Below are 13,639 nucleotides of genomic sequence, written 5' to 3'. Positions count from 1 at the left end.
TGAGAAGAATCTGGCTCAGACTTCTTCACTCCTCCAATAGTTCCACCTCTCTCAGCCTCTCATCATCTGAGAGATGCTCCAGTTCCTTAATCATCTTCATGGCCCTTTGTGCTGCACGTTCCTCTTGAACCCAGAACTGGACACAGAACTCCAGATGTATCTCACCAGTGCAGAGCAGAGGGGAAGGGTCACCTCCCTGAACCTGCTGGAAATGCCCTACCTAATACAGTCCAGGATACTGTTGGCCTTCTTTGTTGCAAAAGCACATTGCTGGCTCGTGGTCAACTTGGTGTCCACCAGGAGTGGACACATTCCTTACCAGAGGTAGGATTTGGCAATTCCCTTTCATGATCTTCAGGAGGTTACCGTCAGCCCACTTTTACAGCCTCTCAAGGTCCCTCAAATGGTGGCACAACCACCTAGTGTATCAACAACTCTTCCCAGTTCTGTTTCATTTGCACTGTTGAACCCTGAGGTACAATGCCAGCTGGACTTTGTGCTACTGATCACAATCCTTTCAGCCCATCAATTCAGCCAGTTTTCCACCTACCTCCCTGCCCATTCATCTACTCTATACTTCACCAACTACTTTATGAGGATTTTATGAGAAACAGTATCAATAATCTTGTGAATTATGACACTCTTGTCCATTTTACATATCTAAGTCTCTGATCATCTATTCTACTTTCAATTTACCATAACTCATATTTAAAACACTGTACAGCTAAATAACTGCTTCAAGATCTGCCCAGAGAAGTGGCTGAGTCACCATCCCTGGTGACATATAGATGAGGTTCTTAGGGACATGGTTCAGTGCTTGAGTTAGGTCAATGGTTGGAATCAATGATCTTGAGGGTCTCTTCTGACCGAAATGATTCTATGATTCTAAGATCTTTCTTACAGTCACCTCATATACACATTTAAACTGATGTATGTTTATGTTCTGTGAAGTCAAGAACATGCTGAAACACCCTCTTGAATTGGAAAGAAAGACAGTAAGTACATGAGCCTTGGTCAAATAAAGGTGTATCAAAGTGGCCTCAGCAATGCAGGATGTCCCCTCTGAAGCTGAGACCAAAACCAATTAAAACTGCTTTTAGAATGTGTTTTGGCAAATAGTACTTGGATTTCCCCCTACTCCTTCTGATCTGAGAGCCCTAAGAAACTATCCAGTGACTATTAACTGTACTATGGCAAGAGCTGCATGCAGCTCTTTGTTTTTTGTTTTTTCCATATTGTGCAGTATACTGCCCGAGTACATACTGTAAAGATTAGCCAATCTTGAAATAAAAAAATGCTTTTTCTTAGTTCCTTTTCCTTAAGTAATGTTTTCCCAACAGGTAAATCACTAACTTGAATAGCCTGTAATGAGAAGGGGCATTAGACTTTGTTAAACAAAAGGTCACAAATGGTAAGCTTTTCAGTAGTTCTTTCTGCATTTTGAAGAGTGAAATTAACCCCATTTGCAACACTCATTTGACTAAAATACTATGGCATGCAAATTAACTGTGGCAGAAACAGGACAAACCTTATTGAAATAATTTTAATGTTATTAAATACTATTGAAATATTGTGCAACACTCTTTTTAGACCTTGGGATGCAGGGAGTTGGGGTGGGTCCACAGTAAACTAGCAAGAAAATAGTTAATTTCTGAAAGTTTCCAGTTCTTCTGTACATCTCGACTATAAGAACTGTGAAGAATCTTTAGAGATATGTCGGTTTTTTACTACAGCGCTGATGCATACAGCAGGATAATACTGCAGAATATCTGTTATCAGAAAAAAGGAGATGAAAGGGATGTCCAAGTTATGAGCTCCCATGTGGCTCGGCAAATAAAGCTCCTTACAAGTTCCTGTGGAGATACTGCTCTCCAGCTGACACACCACACCAATGTCTGTGTTTGGTGCTGTAGTTAGTAGTCTGAATAGTGCCCAGACTTACAAAGGTCTGTGCCACAGCTGGAAGAACAAAGTCAAACCTCATCCGTTGTCTGATTTTATGAATTAAAAAGCTCATTGCAGAGTTTGCTTAAAGGGAAACTCCTTCAAAGAAGACTTTCACTTTGGGGGAAAACACATGATATGAGGCCTCCCTGCCAGGATGAACCAGCTGCTCCATGAACCCCAGCTGATCAGCCCAGCCTTGATCCAGACTCAGATGAGCCATTACACAGATCAAGAAAAACACATTAAAGACTTAGCAGGTTTGGGAAAGATGCAGAACTTGAAAGAGGGGGAAAGAATTAAACACAACCAACTTATTAACCCTCCTGTAGAGGGAAAAAAGAAAACAAGGAAAAGGAAAAGAGGAAAAAAGAGAAAAGAGAAAGGGAAAGGGAAAGAGAAAAAAAAAAAAAAAAGAGGAAAAAAATAAAATAGAAAGAATAGAGGGAAAAGAGATAAAAAGAGAAAAAAGAGAAAAAAAAGAGAAAAAAGAAAGGGATGAGGAAGAGCACAAAGGGGAAGAAAAGGAGAAAAAAGAAAGGAAAAACAAGAAAAGGGGGAAAGGGAAAGGGAAAAAGGGAAAGGGAAAAAGGAAAAGGGAAAGGAGTAAAAGAAAAAATATGAAAAAAAGAGAAAAGAGATAAAAGAAAGAGAGAAAGAAAGAGAGAGGAAGAAGAAGAGGAGAAGAAAGAGGAGAAGAAAAAGAAGAAGAAAAAGAAGACAAATAAAAAGAAGAAAAGGAAGAAAAAGAAGAAGAAAAAGGAAAGAGGAAAAAGGAAGAAGAAAAGGAAAAAGGAAAAAGAAAAAAAGAAAGGGAAAGAGAAAGAGAAAACGGAAAGAAAAAGAAAAAGGAAAAGGAAAAGGAAAAGGAAAAGGAAAAGGAAAAGGAAAAGGAAAAGGAAAAGGAAAAGGAAAAGGAAAAGAAAAATTGTGAACCTCAGAAGCTCGGTAAGCTGTAGCTTGTCTGGTTTCATGCAGAACTGATATAAACATTCCTAAAATGATTCATCCTGACATTAGAAAATGAAGAGGAGTGATGACAAACATAGGCATGCTATATAAATGTTGCCAAAAAATAGTAGCTAGACTTCAGTCTGACTCATAGGAGGTGAACTGTTACACTGGGCCACTCTTTTTAACTTAATGAATCCCATCACAAGCAAATTTTGGAAGAATAAAAGTTAACCTGAGGAGTTCCTCTTTTGAAAATATCTCTACCTCAAAGGCCAGGAGATTGTCTAACAAGGTTCTGCTCTTTTTTTTTTTTTTGTTTACAGATCAGATTTTGTCTAAAATCCTTCCCTGTTAGAGACTTGACCCTACAGCCATCCTAATTTAACTGGCAGACATCAGCAGACATAATAATATCTCTGAATGTGGGGAAATCCTAACCATGATTTAAGCATCAAGAGTGTCCGGATGAACAAGTGGAGACCATCGTGCCTTGAATACTCATTGTTTCAGCCAGAGCCCTCCCATTGCAGAACTAACTCCTTGCAAGCAGCTCAGCTGCAGAAACATATGCAAAACACTTTTCCCGTTTGCTTTCCAGCCCCTTATACTCCTTGTTGTACAACCCCAGACACTCGCAGTCTTGCTAGTGGAAAAAAACCACACCGTTAACACTGTGAGATGCTCAAGATGCATCACTGGTCAGCTGCAGTGACAAGGTCATCTGGGTTCTAACTTCTGTAACATAAACCACAAACTCACACCCACCAACTCCCGTGAGTCCATAGTTTAGCACTTGGTACTTCACTCCCTATAGTCTTCAGTTGTTCAATTACTCTCAGTGTTTAAAGTCTCAATCTATGAGTTCCTTGATTTCACTCTTGCGCGACAACACAACTCTTTACTGTAATAGATGTCTTAAGACTGTAAGTAAACCAATAGTTACAAATCTAAAATGCATACAATGTTGCTTATATTGAAAAAATTATATGAAATAACTTCATTGGTTTTAGTAAGTCTGGAATAGCCTGACCCATGAAATTTTGCAGCTACAGATGCACTACAAAGATACACTTCTACAAACTAGTCAGTATGTCATTAAGGTGCTTCTGCACCTTAATCAAGGTAAAAAACTTACTGCCTACCCTTTCCTTCCCAGCAGACACATCACATCTCATAGAATTATAGAATAACTCAAGTTGAAAGGGACCCATAAGAATCATAGAATCCAACTCCCTATAACATAGTAAAAATGGTTCAATCCTAGCAATATTCAGTCCATATAATTTATGCATTTCAGGTTGCTGGCTAGATGGAAAAAGCCTTATGGGATGCTCAGGATGCAAGCCTTTATCCCTGAAGGAGTGAATGTCAGCAGAGCTGTTTCTGCCCAAGGTTGCCTCTCCGAGTCATTGAGTCCAACCATAATCTAAATCTATCACTAGACCATGTCCCTAAGAACTTCGTCTATATGCCTTTTAAACCCCTCCAGGGATGGTGACTCCACCACTGCCCTGGGCAGCCTGTTCCAATGCCTGACAACCCCTTCTGTGAAGAAATGTTTCCTAATACCCAATCTAAACCTCCCCTGATGCAACTTGGAGCCATTTCCTCTTGTCCTATCACGTGGTACTTGGGAAAAGAGACCAACTCCCTCCATGCTACAACCTCCTTTCAGGTAGCTGTAAACAGCAATAAGGTCTCCCCTCAGCCTCCTTTTCTCCAGGCTGAACAGTCCCAGTTCCATCAGCTGCACCTCATCACACTTGTGCTCCAGACCCCTCACCAGCCTTGCTGCCCTCCTCTGAACTCTCTCCAGCACCTCATTGTTTTTCCTATAGTGAGGGGCCCAAAACTGAACACAGGATTCGAGATGGGGCCTCATCAGCACCATGTACAGGGGACGATCACTTCCATAGTCCTTCTGGCCACACCATTCTTGGTGCACGCCAGGCTGTTGTTGGCAAACCACAACCCTGAGCTGATGAATGCATGACCAAGGAAACCGAAGGGCACAACAGGCTCCTTCTCCATCATCCCTAAGCAGAAACTGTGGACTGTCTCCCAGTGATGTGTGGCGCTGGTGGAAAGGGCCATCAAAGGATCAATTGGTTTTCTAGTTGGATCACCAACATCTCAAGGAATGCCATGCCTCTTCAAACTATCTTACCAGCACACACAGAATTTTACCAGGCTAAAGCACAGATCCCAGTCAGTCAGCTGGTCTTAATTTTAAGACAGCAAGAAGCAGTGTGCTTCATTTGCTTTAATACTGTGTCTGTGTGTTAGTTGTACTCATGCTTAGAAGTAGTGACTGTTTTTTTCATCTTGAAGTTTCTCCTGTACTTTCTAGACCGTTCCCTAACCTGACCTAGCAGTTAACCTAGAAGCACTATCTCTGATGGAAGAAAACACCCTTCTCTGCAAAACTAAGTAGATACTTGTTATATATTGTAAATTTACTTACATAATATCAGAAAAAAGCCTGTTCATGAGAGGGAGACAGTTTCTGTTTAAAGTATCTCCTGAAGGACTCAGGATTTATTGAACTTAAATGTCTGTGTTCCCTTGATCCAGAAGAGTCAGATTTATAAGTGTAAATGAAAATGAAGGTTTACTTAAGGTTTTTACACAGACCTCAAAACTGTCATGCCCAAGACCAAACCAAACAAGCAAGTCTAAGGAAGTACTTGAAGGCATCTGAAATATTAATCTATTCTGTTTCTGTTTTACTTAAATTGTTTGTCAACCAGCTGCTAGATTTTCAACTTCTATGAAGAGCAGACAAGCTCTAGGGATTTCTTCAGTTTGCCAGCAAGATACTTCACAATATCTGCATTCCCCTAAATGCTCTGTAAATCATTTCATAAAGCCAAGTTTCATAACCATTTGCACAAGTTATTTACAAATCTTACTAGAATGTCATCATGGTAGATTTTGTTTTTATTGTATTAATCTGTCAGTATGAACTTAGCTCTTGATGTCCTCAGATACTTTTTACTTAGGCAAACTTCCAACAACTTTTCAATTTTTTTTTTTAATGAATTATTTCAGAATTTGGCCCCTAGGCTTTTCCTGTTGTGGACAGTTTATTTCTCAAGTTTACAGTACAGGACTTGTGTTTCCCCATCATCTCCAGTTTTGCTCCTTGCACAGTACAAAATTTCTTGCTTAAAATAAGCTCGGAGCTAAAATTTTACTGCTAAATTGTTAATACCGTCACTGATTTTAAATGAACTCTGGATTATCCACAGATAAAGACAACACTGACTCTATGAAACACTGGTTTTCCCTTACAAAAGTAAATACGTTACTTGTGACATTGTTTATACTCGTATATTATTTGCTGAGACCTTTCTGACATGACATCAAGCCCAAAAATTTAAATGTACAGATCAGGGCCATCAGCCTGTAGTCTTGTCATGGTTAAATAAAGATACCAAGTGGACTTACTAGAGGTATAGATATAACAAGGAAAACTGAATGTATAAAAGATTCCATCGCACTACAAATCTGCATGATGTGATCTGCTTCAAATTAAACACCTGTGCAAGAAGATGAAGAACCAGCAAAAGGGCAGAACTTCTTGGAGCTTTTTATTACCATAGTCATTCAGCTTCTACTTCAATGGGATCTAAAAGCAGATTTCTTATGTAGCACCGAAGTAGGGAAGGTCAGAGCACATTATAACACAGGAGAAAATTTCTAGTTCCAAAGAAAGTTTCAAATCACCTGTTGTGGGTAGTTGATCTCTGCTTACCTGCTGCCAGAACTAGGATCTAGACATTGAATGAAGAGTCAGAACTCTTTGGAGGATCTGAAGAAGTGGCCACTAATACTAATATAAAGCTGAGATCTTTGCTTTGGGTTTGTTTTGGGTTTTTGTTTTGTATGTGCCAATTCTGTGCCATCTGCCTCTATTAATTCTATCTCATGAAGTTACTAGTCAGTGGATATGCAGAGTATGTCTTAAACAGCGAGGCAGAGAAAGCTCAATGACCGTTTATGCAAGTTCCCTCTGAGTATCAACAAGAGCATCCTGTGATACATGTATGTGTTAATCAAAAAAAGTCAAAGAAGGAGAAATTCGATGCTAAAACAGTATTGATCTGAAAAGACAGCAACAAGTTCAGGATATATTCTCTTGGAATGATAAATGAGGCCCTGGACACGTTTAGAGATATGAGTAAAGTATGAAGGCACTTATCCAAAATATTTAAGGTTGCACTGTTCACAGGAGCAGAAGAGGTGGTATTCTTTCTACATTGATAGTCAACATCTTCACATTAAGTCTTCTTTCTTAATAACAGATATCTTTTCAATTGTTTCCAAAAGGTATTCTGGATGCTTCTGGATGAACTGCAAGAGAGGAGGGGACACCCTACCAGTGGTGCTGGGACAGGAGGAATGATGGAGAAAGGAATGAAATCTTTACATAAAGTCAGTCAGTGACAGCTGACCTATGCAGCCCAGGCAATGCTTTTTCTCTGCTTGAAGAACCTGATCTTAGTGAGCAAAGACTTATTGTTTCATCCCTTCCAACAAAATGATTTTCTGAACCTCAAAGAAACTCAATATGGATTATTTACCTGCGTGACTGAAATCACTAGACAAGAACTAGAGAGCGAAGAATTCAGTTCCCAGAAACTCCTAAAGCCTCTCGCCTCTCCAGCACCCACAACATTCAGAAAGCGATTCCCCGGGGCTGACTCTAGCACCTTCTCTAGTCAATGCAATAATGTGATTCAGAGGATTTAAGTTTGGCTCCTGTCCTGAGCGTCTCTTGGAAGAGTCTCTTGCCCTCATTCAACAGAAGAACAGATTAGCCAAAAGCACTCTCACCTCTGTCTGTTTTGCATGACAAGAGTGCCTGCATAGAGGAGGTGTTGTCTCAGTGGCTACATATAATGCATAAAACTCATGTCTCATGTCTTGAGTGCTAAAGTAATACTTAGATATCTTGTTATGGTGAAGTGTCAAAATACCTGACAAGATAATCTACTATACACACACACACAATTGTCAGAAATGAAAGAGGAAAATCCCTTCAGACCAAACATTTTAGCTGGAAAAAAAGAAAAAATTACTCTTCCAAATATCAGATCTCTGTTGTTGCCATAAAACAAAACCTAATGAAGCTTTTCCATCAGCATTTCATCTTCAACAAAGAGGATACTGCAAACTGACTCATTCAATCACCACAGCACCTGCTATGCTTTGCTCCGAGGCCACCACTGTAAAAGGCAGCAATAAAGAAGTTTTGATGAAAGATTCAGTTCTCAACTGTATGTACCACTGGGACTAATTTTATTCTCTCTTCAGAGGTGCTACTTCTATTTTAGAGGTGGCACCCACTGGAAGAACAGTTTAGAATGGTTTGCACTGTCCCTTGCATGCACCAGAAGGAAGGATTTTAAAGTTTAACCTATTCAGCCTGCAGTTTAAGTGTGCTCTGAATTCACACCACAAAACCAGAATAGTATCTCCTATCTGTGTGCAACATAGATTTCAGTTCCAAGGAAAAACAAGGGCATGACAGCAGGCAGTGACAACCAAAACTGTAATAAATTTGAGATAACAGATCATTTGATCCTGCATTTGTGGATGTTTGTTGCAGAGCAGAAGTTTCCACCAAACCTCAGATCTGAGCCATCTCCAAATTTAGAAGAATTCAACTCTTGGTCTAGTCCTTATTTCAAGGTCTGTCACAATCTAAGTTCCATACAAAGTGATGTAATTGTTTCCTACCTTCTTCTGCCACAAGTGAATCAACACTAGTAAAACAACAAGGTTACCAAGCTTTATGAGGTGCTGGGAGTAGACACCAGTGTTTTGGTAGCCAAACTGTCTGAATTGCAGCTTGAAGGAGTTTGTGGCTTGCATTGGCTCTGTAGTAGATTCGGCAGAGACCACATGAAAGGACACAGCACATCTTTTGAAGAACTTAACATCTGCAAAACTCAAGACTATTTCCACGAGGCTTACTGCCAGTCACTGCATGCCAATGCAAGAAATTCCAAAAACATAGCAGAAAAGGTGAATTCTCTTTTAAGACACTAATATATATTTTAAATGAGAATCTACTTCTGAAGTGATTCATTAGCAATAAAAGGAAGTGCACAACTATAAATGGTCAATACTATGCTTTCATGATGATGGTGCAAATAATCAGTAGTGTGATTAAGTGTCTGAGGAGAGAACACTAAGTGGAAAATGTAAGATGGAGATGGAAAGAAAGCCAATTCTACCATAAACGGCAAGTCTGAGTTTCTTCTTCTTCATACAGGTTAAAATGAGGAGCAACCACAATACTAAAGAAAGTGGAAGTAACGTCTTGGACATATGAATTGTAATGAAGTACCATCCCCACTACTAGAAATTGTTACTACTGGTGACACTTGTTTTCTTTGCCAAGGGATTTAAAGATTGCTATAGACAATGGCATTTGAACTGTACTTCACAGCAGATGAGTTTCACGCTTTTTTCCACAGAAGCGTAAAGAAATGTCAGTCTTGGGAAGCAAAGTACTAAAGAGAAGATTTCCGATGTTTCTTTGGATGGTCTGATCTCCAGACCACATTGTGTGCTTGGTCTGAAAGACAAATCTCCTTAAAAGAGTTCATCAAGTGCAAACACACAAAAATAATTTGTCCCTTTACAAACCCTCAGCTAAAGTATTTATTTACCGAAAATATTTAACCTCATTACAGACCAAAATACCTTGCAGCTGACTGTATTCTTCTCAGATTCAATTTTAAGATACAATAATATCCTATCTAAAATAAGTAAATTGGACACAAGGGCATTCAGGACTGAAAATGTTACTCACACCATCTTACACAGCATAGTAACAGTTGGATACAGAAACCAGTGAAAAAAGCACAGTAAAACATGTTTAAAAGAAAATATTTTGCTCAAGTGAAATAAAAGATAATGGAGCAATGAAGACAATATGAAGGCAGTAGGCCATTATGATCTACCTAGAACTGGCCAGCAGCTCACTTGCAGGAATCCCAAATGTTGGGTCATCCCTTCATTACAATTTCCAGAATTTCCAATGGATTACAAAGTCACACTAGTAAATACAAAGTCACACTACTGAATAAAAAACTGTGGAAGCACGCATTAAAAACGGAGCTAAAAAATGCCAGCTTCCACATCTATCATGAAATAAAGTTGGTATCTACTAGTGCCAGAATTTCAGAATGTACAAATGACATTACCAGCAGGCCAAGACAGGTGATGGTGTCCCATTTACTCAGCCCTGGTGAGGCCACACCTGGAATACTGTGTCCAGTTCTGGGCTTGCCAGTACAAGAGGGACATGGACATTCTGGAGAGAGTCATGAAGATGATTAAGCATCTGGAGCACCTCTCCTATGAGGAAAGGCTGAGAGATCTGAGATCGTTCAGCCTGGAGATGAGAAGGCTTAAGGGGATCTTACATATACCTTACATATACCTTACATATACCTGATGGGAGGGTGCAAAGAGGACGGAGTCAGGCTCTTTTCAGTGGTGCCCTATGACTAGACCAGAAGCAATGGGTACAAAATGAAACACAGGAGGTTCCCTCTGAACATCAGGAAACATATTTTTATTGTAAGGGTGACCTAACACTGGCACAGGTTGCCAAGAAAGGTTATGAGGTCTACATTCTTGGAGATATTCAGAAACTGTTTGGACTTGATGCTTAGCAACTGGGTCTAGGTGGCCCTGCTTGAGCAGGGATGTTGGATCTGATGACCTCCCGAGGTCCCTTTCAATCTCAGCCAGTGTGTGATTCTGTGTCATGAAACCTTTGATGGAAGAGCCAGGTGACATGTTAGCAAAGAAATCAGACTGTCAGAATCCAGAGCGACATTGAGTTTTGCCTCTCCAAATTCCCATGTGCATTTATTACTTCTGCTCATTCCTTCCATCATTAGGGGGAAGTACACTTCTAAATTATAAAAAAATAAAATAAAAGAAACATCATGGCAAACATTTCTGAACAATATCTACCCCTTTATGCTCACTTGGTTATGATTCAGAGCTCTCTCAGGCTCCCGGTAAAACACATGGGAGCTTTGCCAGAGTGCAATGGGATTGGGTTCAGGCTCTTTACACAGCCTCCTAGTGTTTTCCTCCACCCCAGCATTATGTAAGAAACTGAGCTAAACTGTAAATATTACACAACCTTGAAAAGGGAAGGGACTAGTAAAATATCTGCATGACTCCTTCACACTGACTCACCCCTCCTTTGCGCTTTTGCTTACAATCCTTGCTTGGAGCAGAACAATATGCTTGAACTGGTCACTTCTTGTCTTTTAAGCATATTGCAGGCACAGTGAGATGTTTCATCAGCTTAGACAGGATATCACATCATAGAGTCTAAGCAGGAGAAGAGCACCAGGAGGAAGGCTGCAGCCTTCTCCCCTAGCTCTGCTGCAGCAGTCACAGAATCATAGGGGCTGTTCAGCCTTGAGTGGTTTAGATTGAATATTAGGAAAAAATTCTTCACGTAAAGTATTGTCAGGCATTGGAACAGGCTGCCCAGGGAAGTGGCTGAGTCACCATCCCTGGAGGTGTTTAAAAGATACGTAGATGAGGTTCTTAGGGGCATGGTTTAGTGCCAGTCTTAGGTTAATGGTTGGACTCGATGATCTTGAGGATCTCTTCCAACCTAAATGATTCCATGATTCTAAGAGCATCAGGAAGAAGGCTGTAGACTTCCCCTCAGCTCTGCTGCAGCCATCGCTGCGCTTCCAGCACCCCAAGCCCCACATGCCCCTTGTGCTTGTTGTGCTGTGGCTCTGAGCCCCACACTCCTACATCAGCCTAGAGAAATAAGCCAAGGATTATCACCATCCAACAAAAGAAGCAGCAGCGGTGTTCCAGCTTGCTTGGTAACTACAAGTAGGTCAGATGGGAGCAGAAAAAATACTGAGTTAAGCTCTTGCCTACACACTCTGTAAGCACAGTCCCATGTCTGCCATCATATTAAACAATAACAAAAAAAGCTTTCTAAGCAGGACAGCAGCCCAAGGCATATTCTGTGACCCAGAAAGACATGTGGAAATGACTGTCCCCTGCTTAGGCTGGGCAAAAAGATTGTCATAAACTTAGACATTTCAAAGCCTCATTACGCTGTAAGACGGTCATTTACCCAATAACAGCATTTCTCCAGCACAGATAACATTCTACTGAAATATGTTTCTGGCAATAAAAATGAAGCTCAGTAACTCAGTGGTAACATCATAACTTGTAATAGTTAAAACACATATGCGATCTTGCTGTTATGCTGAAGGATATCATTGTACTTTAAAGTGTAAAGCATTGAGCATTAACGGAAATTGCCTGGTCTAGTACTACATACTTAAAATATAATGCATTGTGCATGAGTGGAAATGGTTAGTTCTAATGTTACATATTTATGTGTGACTGTAAAAATTACACAAACAGTAGTTTATCACCTAGACACTTATCTGAAATATATTGTACATTATCTCAATATAAATAAGTTATAGTCATTAATAAAACTGATTCACAGCAAGAGAACTCTTTTCCATAGCTCCTAGTTCATGCAAAAATCATTTTTCATAACATGCATTATTATAGTATGCCAATCTAAATATTGGATGGAATATACAAAGAATTTGACTTCAATAAAGCATCCTATTCAACTTCACCTATGATCCAATCCAGTAAGCCCTTCTCAGCAGTTTCTTTTCAGAGAAATCACTCATCATAACAAATAAGAAGTCTTGCCAAAGAAAAGGCTACAGAACCAGGCCTAATATTCTTTGAAAACATTATTTCTGGAAATTAGAATCACACAATTCATTATTTTAGCAATGTCCTAATATAAGAACAATAAATCTTTATAGCAGTTTAATATCTTCCAAGCTGTGCAATTACTACTAATGATCAAATTATTGCCATTATTTGAATTTCCACTGAGATGGACAGTCAGAAATCAAGAACATGATGTTTTGCGATTAATGTTTAAATAAGATGTGTCGACTGGTATAGTACAGGTGTAACTTTATTAAATATAGCTATGAGTGCAAAGAATACTCTGAGACGTGCTGAGTTCTTTAATGATCACTAAACTAATAAAAATATAAGCAAATACTGACTGAATCATTCTGCACAAAAAAAAAACGAGCTACCATTCCATCAATACTGCAATGCACAGAATTTTTTCTCAGTGCATATCTAGTTATCTTCACGCACTATACAGAGGAAAGCCTTAAGAATTGCCTACTGGAGTTAACTAAAGATAAATAATATGTACGTCTACTTTCTATTGGTAAAGTGAATAGCGGAGAAAACCTTGCAAAAATCAGGCTATGCAAGTAGCAACATTTCTTCACCAACCTATACGGAGGCAGCTTCCCTAAGTGCGATTCACTCCCTGATTTACAGCACAAAATTTATTTTGGGTAGAATTTAGCATGGCTTGCTCTGTGACAGTACTTGCCTCCTGGCTCAGCATATAGATACATAAATTAAAAAACAAACAAACAATCAAACAAACAAAATCCAACACACCCCACAAAACCAAAGAGCTGGGAGTAGACAGGACCTGATTCTACCCTCTGAATCTCAGGTAACAGTAAAATATCTCAGCTGTTCCACAGAACAAGGCACAATTCAGTGGAGATAAAGTATCAGTTATCGGTCCAAAGAAGAGAATGAAATATTTATCTCCATGGTCTTCTTGAAGAAGAATACCAGTTTCAGGCAATCCTAGATCATG

General features: G+C 39.6%; 1 protein-coding gene across 1 annotated transcript in view; it reads right to left on the bottom strand.

Annotated features, from left to right (window-relative positions):
• NOX4 (NADPH oxidase 4) overlaps positions 1 to 13,639 on the bottom strand; it is a gene marked incomplete at its 5' end in the record, with an annotated part of 106,273 nt that overhangs the window by 60,479 nt on the left and 32,155 nt on the right. The window lies entirely within an intron of this gene.

This window comes from Nesoenas mayeri (genome assembly GCF_963082525.1).
Source record: "Nesoenas mayeri genome assembly, chromosome: 1".
Classification (NCBI taxonomy): Eukaryota; Metazoa; Chordata; class Aves; order Columbiformes; family Columbidae; genus Nesoenas; species Nesoenas mayeri.
The sequence above is the reverse complement of the archived record's forward strand: the minus strand, read 5'-3'. Positions and strand labels throughout refer to the sequence as shown.